This window comes from Pelodiscus sinensis, chromosome 26 (genome assembly GCF_052426305.1).
Source record: "Pelodiscus sinensis isolate ZL-2025 chromosome 26, ASM5242630v1, whole genome shotgun sequence".
NCBI classification, from domain to species: Eukaryota; Metazoa; Chordata; order Testudines; family Trionychidae; genus Pelodiscus; species Pelodiscus sinensis.
In genome coordinates this window covers 19,908,053-19,925,877 of record NC_143077.1, presented here as the reverse complement: position 1 = coordinate 19,925,877, position 17,825 = coordinate 19,908,053, and positions in this window count along the sequence as shown.

The window sequence follows — 17,825 nt, the reverse complement described above, 5'->3', positions numbered from 1 at the left end:
ACAGCCTGGCCCCCCAGCTCCCTGACCCTCGCTGGGCTCTTCAGAAGGGCATTTCCTTCCCCTGGCTTTGCTCCAGCGCTGCTTCCTCTGGCACGCGAGCACCTCGGCCACAGTCATGGCTGCAGCCTCCCAGACAGGTCACTGTCATCCCCAGGGCACAGACAGGACGACGAGGCAGAGACGTTGCAAAAGGAGCCAGCGACTGAGCTAGGAACAGAACTGTTCCTCCAGCACAGCTAGGCCAGCCTGCCTCCTGTGCTACATGAGCAGGACTGGGCTCTGTGGCATGCTGAGCTGGTCTGTCCAGACGGCAAGGGAGGTTTCCCCTCCCGCACTGGTCAGTCAATATGGTTATGTATTAATGAGGCCAGGATTTCCTCTCCTGGCAATACCGTCTGGGCAGGGCTGGATTAAGGGGGGGGGGATAGCCGGTCAGCTGCCCGGGGCACCAACCTATGGGGGGCGCCTGATGGCAGCTCTAAGGTGCGCAGCGCGCCGGGGGGCGGGGCCATGCATGCACCGTGCGCCCAGAGCAGAGCCGCGCATGCGTCACGCACCTGCTGCCCGGGATGCAGGAATGGCTCGAGCTGGCCCTGCGTCTGGTCTACCAGGGAAAGAAGACACAGAAGAAGAGCAAGATGGTTACAGCATGATACAAGAGCAGCAGGGTGGCTGGTCTCTAGGCAAAATCAGGTGCAAGGAAGCAAGATGGTGACACTGAATATCCATCCCCACTACTGCTCGGTGACCTACCTCTTAGCTTTCTTTAAGTGTCTGAACATAGGGGAGTGTTTGCGTTTACAGCAGAGGCTATGTCTGGACTGTGTTGCTACGTTGAGATACCAGAAGTATCCCGAAAAAACAATGCCGCGTCCAAGGAATGCGTCCACTATTTTGGGAAAACATTTGAAATAGCGGACGTGCTCTTTCTCCATCCCTGTAAATCTCGTCCTATGAGGAATAAGGAATGGCTCGAAAGAGCACTTTATTTTGAAATGTGGCACCGTGTAGATACGCCAAATTTCAAAATAGCCTCTTTTAAATTAAATTGAAAAAAGAGACGCAAATTGTGTCTCTTTTTTCAATTTTACAGTGCAGTCTAGACATAGCCTAAGTAGGCAACAGGGTGTATAACTAGTTAAACCTTCTTGCGCAACGCCGTTCTTCCTGAAAAGTAATAGGTGTAACGGCATTGCGCAAGAGGGTTTTACTTGCACAAGAAGGGGCGGTGTAGACGCTCCTTTTTGCGCAAGAGCCTCTTCTGAAAAAAAATGGTGGCTCATTAGGTATGCAAATGAGGCTCAGCGATATTCCACGCTTACCCTCATTTGCATATTACGCAAGAAGCCACGAGTGTAGACATAGCCGAAATGTACCAGGCATTTCCCAGGTTGCAGTGGGGCTTGGCACCCTGACCCAGCACTGCAAAACCGAGGAGATGCCTTTCAGGGGTACGAGGGCTCTTTTTATTGAATCAGAAGCTACTGTGGGTATGGCTACACTGCAGCTGGACACCCACCGCTGGCCCGTGCGGGCTGACACAGACGCTAAGGGGCTGTTTCACTGCACTGTGGACATTTGGTTTGGGCTGCAGCCTGAGCTCTGGGAGCCTGCCATCCTGCCGAGTCCGAGAGCCTGGGCACCAGCATAAGCCCCTTAGCTCGAGGCCCGGGCCAGCCATGCGATTGTAGCTGCAATGGAGACATGTCCAGAGAGGGATTAGCTAATATACTTCAATGACCAAGCTGCCTGTCATCTCAATGGTCTGGTGCAGTGTAGCAGCTTCCCGGGCAGGCAGGCCTTAGGAGCAGTGTTAAGCCTGCAAACACGCTGCCATCCCTCTGGCATTGGGAAGAGGTTACGCTGCAGCCCTGCAAGACTAGAGCGTTCTCAGGGGAGTGTGTTGTGGAGCGTCTCTGGCAGGGAGTGCACCTTTTACCGCTTTGCTCAGGGATGCTTAGGTTGTGATTCTATCGCTGTCATGAATGGACACACGTGCCTGTCAATGCCTTGAACCAGCACAGCCTGCTATAAATTATAACAAGCCCCCAAAATCCTTGTAAAGAGCCCCAAGGAAAAGCCAGGAAAGCGGGGGTGGGATCTGGGAGAGGGTATTTCCGGGAGGCTATTCAACCTGACTTAAAAGCAGGCTCAAAACGTCCCTTCACCGAACATCAGCGAGAAGAAAACTTTTCAGGCAAATTAACACAAAAGAGAAACAAACATGGGAGGAACCGAGTTAGACTTAAATTCGAATGAATCACCATGAGGAAACCCCCGTTATTCACCAAGAAGCAGGGCCTAGTGCATGGTGCAGAATGCAATGTGCCTGTTTGAGAGGTTTAATCTACTGAGTTGGGGATGAAAGGCAGCCCATGCGAATGGAGGACAGGAAGATTGTAAAGCAGGTGGCAGAGAAAAGGACAAAGCAGCTGAGGCTACGTCTAGACTGTGGGGATATCTTTTCCCCCCCTTTTTTTTTTCAGAAGAGGCTTTTCCAAAATTTGTCCCAACTACATAGGGCCAAATTTTGGAAAACCCATCCCTTACGGAACATCCCTTATTCCTCTCATCGAGGAATAGATGAGAACACACCCGCTTTTTTGGAAACTGTTCCAAAAAAGTGGATGCATTCCCTGGACTCTGCAGTCTAGACATAGCCTGAGATGATAGCCACATGGACAGCTCAGCAGCTGACATCAATGTTAGTGAAAACTGAGAGAAAAAATAAGGAAAAAGCAAAGAGGCGAGAGGTAAGAAAACCCTCCAGGATGTAAAGCAAACAAGCAGAAAGTCCTACCGAGGTAAAGGAGGGATGTTTCTAAGTCGTCTAATCTTTACACAAATGCAATAATCATGCTAAAGACAATAGGGAAACACAATAGCAGCACTGAAAGTAACCCCCAGATGGTAAGTCCAGAATTGTGTAATAGCAGAGGGATGCCATGGCTGGGATGGCATGAGATACTCAGACTACGAACTAAGTGACATAATAAATCTCTCTTGGCTCTGATTTCCATGAGCCTCTGATTCTGATCACTGTGCTGTAAAGCGCAGAAGGTAGAGCAGGAATGCCAACATGCTGCAGGGATCCGAGGATGTTATCCACACAGAAAAGGCCCCAGGATGGTGGCAGTGCTGTTTGGAAAAGAGGAGCTTTAAGGTAATTTAGGCCTCAGTTGGAGTTTTGGGTCCAGTTCTGGGCATCGTATTTCAAGAAAGATGTAGAGAAATTGGAGAAGGTCCAGAGTAGAGCAACCAAAATAATTAACGGTCTAGAAACCATGACCTATAAGGCAAGACTGAAAGAACGGGGCTTGTTCAGTTTGGGAAGGAGAAGACAGAGAGGACATGAGAGCCGTTTTCAAGTATCTAAAAGGGTGTTATGAGGAGGGGGGAGAAAACTCGTTCCCCTTGGCCTCTGACGACAGGACAAGAATCAATGGGCTTACATTGAAGCCAGGGAGGTTTAGGTTGGACATTAGGAAAAACTTCCTACCTGTCAGGGTGGTTAAACACTGGGGCTATGTCTACATTGTGCTCTCTTGCACAAGAACATAGGCAAATGAGGCATGGCGATGAATATTGCCACACCTCATTTGCATACTTAATGAGCCACCATTTTGCGCAAGGGGCTTTTGTGCCAGAAAGAACAGTCTATGCTGCTTCTTGTGCAAAACCCCCTCTTGCGCAAGAGCCATTCTGCTGCTTATTCTTAGGCAGAACGGCTCTTGCGCAAAAGCCCCTTGTGCAAAATGGCGGCTCATTAAGTATGCAAATGAGGCAAGGCAATATTCATTGCCGTGAATCATTTGCATACGTTCTTGCGCAAGAGAGCGCAATGTAGGCGTAGCCTGGAATAAATTGCCTACGGAGGCTGTGGAATCTCCCTCACTGGAGATATTTAAGAGCAGGTTAGATGGGCATTTTTCAGGGAGATGGTGCTTGGTCTTGCTGTGAGGGCAGGGGAATGGACTTGCTGACCCCTCAAGGTCCCTTTGGTCTGTGACTCTAAGGAACACTCAGAAGAGAACAGCAAATGCTACAAGGCGTGTGTGTAAAATACTAGACAGGGCCAGGAGCTGGGGGCTTACCAGGTACCAAAGGACTCAGCAGAGGATTCCTGTCTGCCAAGAGCCAGGCTGTCACTTGGAGGGTGGGAGAGCCTAGTAGTTTGAATGTTACCCTGGGATTCTGCTGTTATTTTTCATTTCCTTTCTGGCCAGAGGAGTACGTTTCCCCACCTCACTGCAAGGAGTTTCAGGCAGATATGATGAAAGGGACAAAGTGTTTTAAGGAAAGGGACACCCTGTGCAGCTCTTCTGAAATATGGTCTCAAGAAGCAAGAGGGAACAAACAGGAAAACAGATTAACCCTGGAGTGGAAGGAAGGGAGCGTGTGCTTGGAACCGGCTGCGGGAACCAGGAGGTGATGTAACTTTGCAGAATTCTCCAGGATGGAGGGGAGCACATCGCCAAAGTGCTGGCTGTTAGCTACAATAGCAAAACTTTTCCACAGTCGACTTCCCCCACTGAAGTTCTGTTCGGAGGCGGCGCAGGAAAGGGCCACGAAATCACATTTCCTTTGGGATCAGCCCCAGAGCTGTGTCGTCAGCACTTGTAAGTTGTTGCTGTTCTGCTGACTTGCGTGGAGCTACACCCCTTACCACAGCCGGCCCTTATGTTCCGCACTGTCTGTAAAGCGGCTTCCAAATGCCTGTCTAGTGTTTTCTGCTGGATGTTGGCACAGGGTGAATGGCCAGCGATTCTGTTCCTTCTCCAGGGCAGATCCAGGGCTTTTCACGTGTAGGCTCCAAGGCCTGTGCATGGCAGGGATGACCCAAGCGAGCAGTTGGGAGCCCGAGGACAGACGCCCGAGGGGAGTAGGGAGCTCTGGGCGAGTCTACGCAGCACAGTTACAGCACTACCCTGGGGCCATGCCTTTCCCCTTCCAACATGTCCTGTGTTGAGTTACACCCACCTCCCCAAGAGGCAGTGGCCAGGTTTTAGGTGCGGACCAGGCCTCAGTGTGCTTAGCCCCTGGTCTCCTCCTGTACACCCCTCCTCCACCTGGAGCCAACTCCGCCTCCTGCCCTGTCGTGGGGATGCAGGGCTCCTCCGGCCTTCTCCTGCTCCATGCCGAGGGCTGTGCCAACAACTGACCCTGGCCCCTGCAGTCGGGCAGTCACTTTGCGCCCCCGCCGCACCCTATGAAAAGCCTCAGCTCATCAAGACCCACGTTCCCGTTAGTCTCATAGGAAAGGAACTTATTTGTCTTCTGCGTGGTGCGGGTGTGCGCTGCCCGCTACTAAACACAGCCCGAGGCCGCAGGTCCAAGACCTTTGTCTGGTTCCCCCATCTTGGAACTTCAGGAAAGGAACCCCTGTGCCATCGGATAGCCTGGCTTAGGCCTGGCTGTGGGGCCTGACACCCCTGGCTCTGCCACTGACTGCTCGCGTGGCCTTGGACCAGAGGCTTAGCCTCTCTATGCCGTGGTTTCTCCATCAGGCATGGGGGGAGGGGTCATATTTACCTCAGATGCTGCCAGGGTTAATCTGCTCAGTGTCGTCCAGCGTGCTGAGGAGGCAAAGTGCCGTGGAAGTGGTGCTTGTGGGATGGCCAAGTGCTTTTCTGTTGGAGAATTTCGTTTGGCCGCTAATGCCCGATGGCTAATAAAGAAACCACTGCCAGTCGAACGGGGGCTCCACTGTTCAGCAAGTGTCTCTCTCCCATGTATGTCAAACACTTGTCAGGGAGGGCCTAGCATGAGCACGGGCTGGATTAGAATGCCTGTCCCTGTCCCCTCCAGCCCTCCATTTCTAGGGCTCTGGGTCCAAGTCTTAGTGGTAATTTGAACCAGGTACCATTTCCCCTGGAGTAACCGGAGTGAGACCAAAGCTGGGCTTGACTCTGGGTGTCTGCTGGAGAGAACAGGGCACAGGAGGTGCCAGGAGGCAGCCCGGCAGCCCTGGGGAATGGCGCTTCCTGCTCAGGCCTGGTACACGATGTGCTTCAGCATTCAAAGGGCTGAGCGGACGGGCTGGAATTTAAGGAACTATTAATGAAAACCCAAGTCCGGGAAAAGATGTAAATTAGAAAGGGGAAGAAGAGGAGCGTTGGATGACTGTGAGAAGTATGAAATCTATTCGGTTATCTCTCTGGGGTACTTCTAAGAGATGTATCAGCCTGTTATATTAATGAAATTATTATGGGTATGTCTACACTACAAAGTTAGTTCGAACTAACGGACGTTAGTTCGAACTAACTTTAATAGGTGCTACACTAGCGCTCCGCTAGTTCGAATTTGAATCGAACTAGCGGAGCGCTTAGTTCGAACTAGGTAAACCTCATTTTACGAGGACTAACGCCTAGTTCGAACTAGCTAGTTCGAACTAAGGGCTGTGTAGCCCTTTAGTTCGAACTAGTGGGAGGCTAGCCCTCCCCAGGTTTCCCTGGTGGCCACTCTGGCCAACACCAGGGAAACTCTATGCCCCCCTCCCGGCCCCGGACCCCTTAAAGGGGCACGGGCTGGCTACGGTGCCCGTGCCAGGTGCAAGACTGCCAGCACCCAGCTAGCAGACCCTGCACCTGGCACGGCACAGAGCCAGCCACCCGATGCCCCCCAGCCCACCCCCTCTTGCCGGGACCAGGCTGGCGGCTCCCGGGAGCTTGCCCTGGACCGCAAGAGGCGGGCACCTGCCTGGGCTAGTGCGGACATCGTGGACCTCGTCCACGATCTCCGCACTAGGCACAGGAAAGTGGCCGTCTAGGGCAGGAGAGCTGCCAGCCTGGCCACCCAGGAGCAGGTGTGCATGAAAATCAAGGGGGTCCACTGAGACCCCCGACACTGAGCCCTGAGCTTACAATGGCCGTACTGGGTCAGACCAAAGGTCCATCTAGCCCAGTAGCCTGTCTGCCGACAGAGGCCAACCCTAGGGACCCTGGAGGGGATGGACCGAAGACAATGACCAAGCCATTTGTCTCGTGCAATCCCTCTCCAGCCTTCCACAAACTTTGGGCAGGGACTCCACTCCTACCCTCTGGCTAATAGGACTCCATGGACCCAACCTCCATCACTTTATCTCACTTCCCTTTAAACTCTGTTCTAGTTGTAGCCTTCACAGCCTCCTGCAGCAAGGAGTTCCACAGGTTAACTATTTGCTTTGTCAAGAACAACAACTTTCTCTTACTAGTTTCAAGCCTGCTACCCATTCCTTTCCTTTGGTGTCCTCTAGTCCTTCTTTATGGGAACTCAGGAAGAACTTTTCTGAATGCACCCTCTCCACCCAACCCCTGCTTTTAGAGACCTCTATCCTGTCCCCCCTCCGTCTCCTCTTTTCTAAGCTGAACAGTCCCAGTCTCTGTAGCCTCTCTTCATCTGGGACCTGTTCCCAACCCCTGATCATGTTAGTTGCCCTCCCCTCTCCCAGCCTTTCTCTTCCCCTCTCCCACCTCCTTTTCCCAGTCTCCCCCAGTTTTTTTTCAATAAAGACAGAGTCAATGTTGGAAGAAACGTTATCTTTATTTTGTACATCAATAAGAAGGGGGGCTAAGGAAGGGTAAGTGGAAGGAGGTGAGGGAGGAATGGGGTACGAGCCCCCGATGGGGAGGACTGGGCTGGCTCTGCGGGCTTCTGGGGGTGGAAGCTCTCCTGCAGCCCCCCAATTGCCCCCTCTCCCCAGATGGCAGCCTGCGGCAAGTGCAGCAGGGCTGATGGCCGAGTGGTGTGATGTGCCCAGTGTGGGCACTCAGGGCACTCCAAGCCAGAACTTCTTTGCAAGCGGGGCACCCCTTAGAGCTGTGTGTCCGGGGTGGGGGTCGGGACCCTTTAAGCGCAGCCCTCAGCTAGCCTGAGACAGCATCTCCATGCTCTAAGTCCTCCTTTTATGCCCTGCCGGCACTGCTTCCGGCCATCCTTAAGCCCTGTTCAGAGTCCACTCAATGTGGACTTGCTAGTTCGAACTAGCAAAACGCTAGTTCGAACTAGTTTTTAGTTCTAGACGCGTTAGTTCGAACTAGCTTAGTTCGAATTAACTAATTCGAACTAAGTTAGTTCGAACTAACTTTGTAGTGTAGACATACCCTATATTAGAATATATATGTATTATACTAGCCAATTAACCCATCCTAAGACAGGATTTTCAGGTCTCCCCCATGTCGATGTTTTCTCCTGAGCCTCTGGTCTCTCACTCCATCTCTCTCTCTCTCTCCTCCTCCTACTGCCTCCCCCTCTCTCTCTCCATCTCTCTCTTTCTCTTCTCCCGCTCCTGCCTCTCTCTCTCTCTCTCTCTCTGCTCTCCTCTGTCTCCATCAGGGATGCACGCTCGTCCAGGCCCCGCCCCCTGGCCGTGTACGTCACCACCCCGTCCCCCTTCGCCTCCCACCGTGGCGCTCAGCTGACTTCTGCGCCGCTCAGCCAGGCTTTTCCGGGGGAGCAGGTGATCAGCCGAGCGCCATGGCAGGAGGCGAAGGAGGATGTGAAGCGGGGCGGGGCGGTGACATACACGGCCAGGCCCTGCCCCCTGGCCATGTACGTCACCGCCCTGCCCCCTTCCCGTCCCGCCATGGCACTCGGCTGACTTCTGCGCCGCTCAGACGGGCTGCCGCGGGGGAGCAAGCAGCGTAAGCAGCCGTTTGGGCCCCGCACTCTGCATGCAGCACGGAGGGAGGGGAAGGGGGCAGGGCAGTGATGTACACAGCAAGGGCCACTTGCGCTGCTTGCTCCCCTGCGGCGGCCTGGCTGAGCGGTGCAGAAGTCAGCCAAGTGCCACGGTGGGAGGCGAAGAACGTGACTCAGGCAACAGTGCCCCCCCCAGAGGGAACAGCCAACATTTCAGGGCACAGCGCCACCCAGAGGGAACAGCCAGCATTTCAGGCAACAGCGCCCCCCATAGGGAACAGCCAACATTTCAGGGCACAGCACTGCCAAGAGGGAACAGCCAGCATTTCAGGGCACAGCGCCACCCAGAGGGAACAGCCAGCATTTCAGGCAACAGCGCCCCCCATAGGGAACAGCCAACATTTCAGGGCACAGCGCTGCCCAGAGGGAACAGCCAGCATTTCAGGCAACAGCGCCCCCCATAGGGAACAGCCAGCATTTCGGCATTACAGACTCTCTGGGCTACTATATATACTAGCCAATTAGCCCGTCATAAGACGGGATTTTCAGGTCTTCTCTCCTGAGCTCTCTCGCTCCGTCTCTCTCTCTCTCTCTCTCTCTTCCTACTGCCTCCCCCTCTCTCTCAGCTCTCCTCCACCTCCTGCCTCTCTCTCCGTCTCTTTCTTTCTCTTCTCCCCCTCCTGCCTCTCACTCTTCCTTTCTCTTTTCCTCCTCCTCCTGCATCTCTCTCCCCTCCGTTTCTCCCTGTCTCTCTCGAGACGCAGCAGCAAGCAGCCCTTTGGGGTCCGCATTCCCCATGCATGGGGAGCGCGGACCCCAAAGGGCCGCTTGCCACCACTTGCTCCCCTGCCAGGGCCCAGCGGGAGCGCTGCTCAGCTGGGAGCACCACAGTGCGCCAGGCAGGGAGGGGAAGAGGGTGGGGCTAGCCAGAAGGGGGGTGGAAAGCAGAGCTGGGAGGGGATTGGGGGCTGTGGGGCTGGAGAGGAGGATGGGGGGTCTGGAGGAAGGGGGGAGAGAAGCAGTGCTGGTGGGAGGGAGTGTCTGGGGGGCTGTGGGGCTGGCCGAACGGCCACAAAGGGAGGGGAAAGGGGGCGGGGCGCTGACGTATATGGCCGGGGGCGTGGCCGTGTACGTCAGCGTTACAGACGCACAGACAATGGGCTACTCTAGATATGATTAGGAAATTATTTTGAAATAACTAAATTTGAAATAACTCCCGAAATAACAAAATCGAAATAACATGTCCCTACTATGGGGAAGCCTCAAAATGAGTCAGAGACAGGCCCCTTAATGTGAATGTGCTACCTTGACATAGAGCCCCAGGAATCCCTGGGGAGTAAGTACTTTGAATGACTCTGAGGAGTCGTTATTTCAAAACAGCAGCAGCGGAACATCCACACGGCTGCTATTTCGAAATAGAGATTTTGAAATAAGCATCGTACCCCAAGGAAAGCAGGAGTACGATTTCAAAACATCCAGGCCATTATTTTGAAATAACGGGCTTGGTAGTGTGAACACTGCGCTTATCATTTCGAACTGAGGGGGGGTATTTTGAAATGACTCCCTAGTGTAGATGAAGGCCTAGAGCACTGGTCACCACCCGTCGATTGGGATCTGCCGGTAGATCTTGGAGCCTCTGACGGGGGATCCTGACTGGTTTGGACAGGAAGCTATCAAGCGCTGGCTCTTCATTTGCCCCCCCACCCACTGTCATGCTGCTTCTTCCCCCATGCCTTGGAGCTGCCTCCCTGGGAGCCTCCTGCTTGCTGTGCAGGGTGTGGGTGTGGGAGAGGGAAGGGGGGGTGCTGATGTCAGGGTGTCTCCCCTGCCCCCACAGAAGTACCCCGCAGAGAGAAGGGGATGGAGGGAGCTTGGCAATGCAAATCTCTGTCAGTCTCACAAACACACACTGACCTTCACTCACATCTCCCGACCCTACACACGCAGGGGTTGTTGTCACTTTTGGTACTGTTTGCAAACAGTCTTGGGTTTTGGCTGATCTCTGCATTTCATCATTTTCATTTCTTTCCTATGCGTACATTGAATTCTTTAGAATCATAGAACCATAGAGCTGGAAGAGGCCTCAGAAGGTCAAGTCCAGCCCCCTGCTCTAGGCAGGACCAATTCCAACTAAATCAACCCGGCCAGGGCTTTGTCAAGCCGAGACTTAAACACCTCTAGGGATGGAGACTCCACTACTTCCCTAGGGAACCCATTCCAGTGCTTCACCACCCTCCTAGTGAAATAGTTTTTCCTAATATCCAACCTGGACCTCTCCCACCACAACTTGAGACCATTGCTCCTTGTTCTGCCATCTGTCACCACTGAGAACAGCCTCTCTCCATCCTCTTTGGAACCTCCCTTCAGGAAGTTGAAGGCTGCTCTCAAATCCCCCCTCACTCTTCGCTTCTGCAGACTAAACAGACCCAAGTCCCTCAGCCTCTCCTCATAAGTCATATGCTCCAGCCCCCTAATCATTTTGGTTGCCCTCTGCTGGACCCTCTCCAATGCGTTCACATCCTTTTTGTAGTGGGGGGCCCAGAACTGGACACAATACTCCAGATGTGGCCTTACCAGAGCTGAATAAAGGGGAATAATCACGTCTCTGGATCTGCTGGCAATGCTCCTCTTAATGCAACTTAATATGCCATTAGCCCTCTTGGCTACAAGGGCACACTGTTGACTCATATCCAGCTTCTCATCCACTGTAACCCCCAGGTCCTTTTCTGCAGAACTACTACTTAGCTGGTTGGTCCCCAGCCTGTAACAATGCTTGGGATTCTTCCGTCCCAGGTGCAGGACTCTACACTTGTCCTTGTTGAACCTCATCAGATTTCTTGTGGCCCAAACCTTCAATTTGTCTAAGTCACTCTGGACCCTATCTCTGCCCTTAAGCGTATCTACCTCTCCCCCCAGCTTAGTATCATCCACAAACTTGCTGAGGGTGCAATCCATCCCCTCATCCAGATCATTCTTTGAGCAGTGAGTTCTAAAATGCCGAACCTGGCATGGCTGGAGTCATTATCCCTGTGGGAATTGTGCTCCTGGAAGTGGCTGGTGTTTCCCTGCAGCCCCTGACACCGGCAGAGCAGGGGTCTCCGCATGCTGCCTTGCCTGCAGACACCTCTCCTGCAGCTCCATTGATCAGTAATGGGGAACCATGGCCAGTAGAAGCTGTGGGCTCCGTGCCTGTAGATGAGGGGCAGCACAGGGCACCCCGGAGCCATTGCTGTCCATGCCAGCTGCTTTCAGGAGCAGTGCAGGGCTAGGGCAGAGTGAGGCGCCTTAACCCCACTGCCCACCACCCGGAAGCCATCTCAGTTACGTGGTGCCCAGCCAGATGCTGCATCCTGAACCCCTGTCCCAGCCCTGAACCTCCTCGTGCACCCAAACTCCTGCCCCTGCACCCTAACTCCTTCCCAGAGCTTGCACCCTGAAACCCCTCCTGGACCCCAATCCCTCACTCTGGACTAAGCCTGGAACCCTTCCCACATTCTGAACCCCTTGGCCCAAGACCAGAGCCAGCATCCCAATCCCCTCCCCCAGCCTGGTGCAAGTGGGGGAGGAAAGGGGATAGAGTGAGCAGGGTAGGGCCTTGAAGAAGGGGGGGAGCAGGGCGGGGCCTCGGAGAAAGGGCAGGAAGGAAGTGGGGCCAGGGTTTCTGGGTGTGAGGTAGATCTGACATTGCACTTAACTGAAGAAGTGATCTTCTGGTTAAAAAGATTGGAGACCCCTGGCCTAGTGAATTAGTTATTTAATAAAGGGAAATTAGCACCTTTGGCCACAAGTTCAAGTCCAGCCAGGAAAACAGTGGGCAAAATCTGGCCATTTGGTACCGTTAGTGAAACGTCCATCCTTAATGTTCACAAATTCGGGAAAGGGTATTAAACTATGTGCATCAGGGCTTCATCCAGGATTGGACTGTGAAGAATGAGACCAGGATGAAAGAGGAGGGGACACATCATTCTACTCCCACCTGCTGCGGCGTTCTTGCATATTCCTCATAAGCGTGTGATCCTGGCCATTGTCAGAGACAGATTCCTGGGCTAGATGGACCTTGGATCTGACCCAGTCTGGCAAGCTCTGTGTTCTAATCCACTGCCTATCGGTGATGTGACCACCAACAAACCTGGCAGTTTGGCCCCCTTGTGTGAGCCACAAGCTAGTGCTGACGTGAGCAATTTCCCCATTACAGCCCGTGTTAGGGACATACCAAGTCTGGTGGAATACAGCCATGGGGATTCCAACATGGCCAAAGAACCTGCTGGTTTGGTTTTTAACCCCAATAATAAAGGGCCTTCTGCTGTTGCTGTTCCCCAGTAGGAAGACTCGGCGTAAGACGGTGGAGGCCAGGAGTATCCGCTGAGCGTGGAGTGAGGGCACCCAGGAATGAAGTCCCTGACACAGAACCAAGTAAAACATCATGGGCTTCTGCAGTGCAGACTTGCTGGGTCCTCCATCACCGGTGCTAAGAGGTTTGCTGAACTTTTCAATGTAAACAATCCCCTTTCTCGAAGCAAACCACACAGACAAAAAAGGCACCACGGAGCTGAGGCTTTGTGCTTGTCTTTTTGGGTGTGTGTCAGGCAAATTAATGCTCACCCTTTTTCCACGCATGGAAAAGTTGAGCCGTAGGGAAATATTTGTAGGTAAGAAGTAAAGTGCTTAATGGAGTTAAATTGAATGTCAGTTACAAATGTGTCCCGGGTGTCTGTCTGATTACATACACTTTTTGCCCAAAGGGCAAGTAAAGAAACTTGGAGTGTGTGTTTAGACAGCCCCATGGAGACATTCCTTGTAAGCGGGGTGTTCACTGGAATACTTCCATGTGGATGCCAGAGTCACGAGCTGAACTCAGCCATCCAAGGTGATGAGTGACCTGGAATTTGTAATTACAGTAAGGTACGATGCAATTAATCACCACTGCTGGGCTGGCTTCTTTCTCTAGCTGCTTTACAGTGCCAAAGCTTCGCAGCAAGTGCATGAGACCAGCTTGTCAGGTCTGCAAAAGAGCAACTTCCAGCCCAACAAGCTCAGGAGAGCTTCCACCATCCCTGACAGACAGGAGGGTCCCTTTGTGTCCCCTGAGACAGCTGCTTTCTGGTGAGGGGAACGTGTGCTGCTTCCAGTCACGGACTCAGCACATTCCGCACATACATAGCCACCATAGTTCTGCCCACCTGGTGGGACACCTGATCACTTGCTGAAGTCTTCTGCAAGCGTCTAGCTTATAGTAATTGGGGTTCTCTCTTCTAAGCTGGGTCATGCTTTGATGTGGGACTTTGGGGGGTAAATATTTGTGCGTTTGCCTGCTCTTTAAGACGAAATAAACTTCAGGGAAGACGGAGAGAAAAATGCATGTGTCACCTTTAACCCAAAATAGTGCTGCTTCCTGAATGGGACCATTGTCTCAGGTCACTGCCCTGAGGAGCGCACAATTCCCGTGTAAGATAAGCAGGGGCAGTTGGCTAAAAGAAGCAGGTGAGAGAGTGCAAGGCGGCTGTTATAAATCATATCAACAAAACAAATGAAGTACCCAGGAGTTGCTATAATGGATCACACAGGGGGCTGTCAAAGGCCGTGGCAGCCTCTCCCTGTTTCGCCAGTGTCCTGTCTCTGACTGACCAGCACCAGATACTTCAGAAAAGGGCTACGGAACCAGCGGCGATGGAAGGATTGCAAGTAACGGAGGGCTCTAAGTTGCAATGCCACTTGTTCACATCAGCCTGCCATGTCAGCAGAGAAGGGTCTCATCTCTTACACCACCCAGCTCATTAGGTGCCGTGAATGCAGGCAGGGACCCCCCCTCATTACACCCTTGGCAAGACCCCCCCCCCCCCCATCGTTACATTCCTGCCAAGCTCAAGTTCTCAATAGTGGAGCAGGAAGATGACCGACACCCCCCTCTCCCATCTCCAATGCCCATAGAATCATAGAACACTAGAACTGGAAGGGACCTCGCGAGGTCATCGAGTCCAGTCCCCTGCCCTCATGGCAGGACCAAGCACCATCTAGACCATCCCTGACAGGTGTCTGTCTATCCTGCTTTTGAATATCTGCAGTGAGGGAGATTCCACAACCTCCCTGGGCAATTTCTTCCGGTGTTTAAGGCCCCTGACAGGTAGGAAGTTTTTCCTAATGTTCAACCTAAACCTTCCTTGCTGCAGTTTAAGCCCATTGCTTCTTGTCCTATCATCAGATGCCAAGGAGAACAATTTTCCCCCCTCCTCCCTGTCACATCCTTTTAGATATCTGAAAACTGCTATCATGTCCCCCCTCAGTTCACTTTTCCAAACTGAACAAGCCCAATTCTTTCAGTCTTCCTTCATAGCACATGTTCTCTAGAATAGATCTTTCATCATTTTTGTTGCTCTTCTCTGGACCTTCTCCAGTTTCTCCACATCTTGAAATGCGGTGCCCAGAACTGGACACAAGACTCCAACTGAGGCCTAATCAGTGCAGAGTAGAGCGGAAGAATGACGTCTCGTGTCTTGCTCACAACAGTCCTTTTAATGCATCCCAGAAGCATGTTTGCTTTTTTTTGCAACAGTGTCACAGTGTTGACTCATATTTAGCATGTGGTTCACTATGACCCCTAAAACCCTTTCTGCAGTACTCCTTCCTAGACAGTCACTTCCCGTTGTGTATGTGGGAAACGGATTGTTCCTTCTGAAGTGGAGTACTTTGCATTTGTCATTATTAAACTTCATCCTATTTATCTCAGACCATTTCTCCAATTTGTCCAGATCATTTTGAATTATGACCCTGTTCTCCAAAGCAGTTGCAACCCCTCTCAGCTTGGTATCATCTGCAAACTTAATAAGAATACTCTCTGTGCCAATATCTAAATCCTTGATGAAGATATTGAACAGAACCAGTCCCAAAACAGAGCCTTGAGGAACCCCACTTGTTATGCCTTTCGAGCATGATCGTGAATCATTAATAACTACTCTAATTGGCAGTGTGGACGCAAGTATTCTTTTTCCAGAAAAACTGCAGTTCTTCCAGACAAACGCTGCAGTGTAGACGCACTGAGTGTAGAAAAGAAATTTTTAATAAAAGGGAAAAAAGAAACTTGGCATTAATTTGGCAAAAACCTCAAACAGGGTTTATTAACATAAACCATTAGGAAATCTCCCATCCTCCAAGTCTCTGCAGTCTCTAAAGCAGCAGCCTCTGGTTTTAGTTTGCTGAATGTAAGACATATGAAGGAGTCTTTGCCACAAACTTCTTGTATGACCTTGGGCAAGGCACTTAGCAACATTGGGCCTCAGTTCCTCCTCTGTAAAGTGGGACAATAGCATAGCCCATCCTTACAGGGTAAAGGCTGTTATGAGTAGGACAGGGTAAATAATGGATAGTGTTGGTTTGCTGGCAAATCCCCAAAAAAAGGTTTTAACTCAAACCATTTATTTTCTGAAACAAAATACAGGCCTATGTAGCACATCTTGTTAGTCTTTAAAGTGCTACATAGTCCTGTATTTTGTTTCAGCTACACCAAACTAACACGGCTACATTTCTATCACTATTCTACATTTATTTTCTAACTGTTTGGTAAATTGAGAAAAGACACTTCAGACAAAAATCCAAATGTTTTGTTTCAATTTTTCCCAGTCTTATTCTTTCCCCATTTAAAAAAAAATGAAAGGAAATACTGATTTTGAATGGTAAAACAGCATATTCTGATAGTTCTTGGAATTCTTAAGGCTGTGTCTAGACTGGCAAGTTTTTCCGCAAAATCATGTGATTTTGCGGAAAAACTTGCCAGCTGTCTACACTGGCCGCTTGAATTTCCGGAAAAGCGCTGACGATCTCATGTAAGATCATCAGTGATTTTCTGGAAATACTATGCTGCTCCCGTTTGGGCAAAAGTCTTTTTCCAAAAGACTTTTGTGCAAAAGGGCCAGTGTAAACAGCACAGCGAAAATGGCGATCAGGGCTTTTTTGCAGAAAACCGCATCTAGATTGGCCACGGACGCTTTTCCACAAGAAGTGCTTTTGCAGAAAAGCATCCTGCCAATCTAGACGTGCTTTTCCGAAAATGCTTTTAACAGAAAAGTTTTCCATTAAAAGCATTTTCGGAAAATCATGCCAGTGTAGACATAGCCTAAGTGTTTGGGAATGAGGTTAACTGAAATGGTTTGGGGAAAGCAAAACAGTTAAGTGTCACCAAAACTGTGTTTTTCACAGACAAAGAAAAAAAAGAGTTTGTGTAAAAAATGTCTCCCAGCTCTTGTTGCAAAGATAAATACTTTGCAGATGGTGAAGCTCTCTGTACTGGCAGCTACACAAGTACCTAAGGGTGTGTCTACACAGCAGTGTTATTTTGGAATATCTGACATTATTTCGAAATAACATCATGCACGTCTACACAGCAAACTGTTATTTCAAAATACTGTCGAGCTGGAGGACTTCTTACTCCAACTCCTGTAACCCTCATTTCATGAGGAGTAAGGGAAGTCAGGGGAAGAGTTCTCTTCTTTCCGCGTCTGCTGTGTAGACAGCGCCAAAAGCCGACTTTGGCTATTTTGACTTCAGCTACGCAATTGACATGGCTGAAGTTACATATCTTTGACCTTTGCCCTTCTGTGGAGATGTACCCTAAGATGGCTAGAAGTGCCTCACGTGAAGTATGCTCCAAGAGGGAAAAACACGTTTTTTTAATGCTAACAGTTTTGTCACTACTCTGCAAAGGTCATACAAGCTGCACAGATCCTGTCCTGGTAAACATTCCCCATCGTCCTCAAACTGTACTCCTTCTTCCTAAAACAATGCGCTTGTCCTGGTCGTTTTATGACATTTAGGAAGGCATTCAATAACGTGCTCAAGGACACATAACTGAGCAGGGACAAACACCGATAACACTGGAAAATGGCAAACTGAGTTTGATAGCTCCCCAGATAGCGACTCCTACCCTATCTTTAGGATATCCTACCCTATCTTTAGTAACAGAACAGTGTATACAGGATATACCCACTGGGTGCCTCCTTGGTAGACTCATCTGTAGCTGACATAGTTTTTCTTTTTACCTGCACATAGAGCAAGGAGGTGCTTTCAGTCAAGAAGTTTTATTATAAGGGTAGGAGGACAGAAGAAGAAAGGAACGCAGTGTCTGTGACACAAAATGGCTGCCTGATTCTGTGGACAACAGAGTCCTTAGAGATGTAGTGCTGTTGTTCATGCAAATGGTCACCATTCTTACCTAG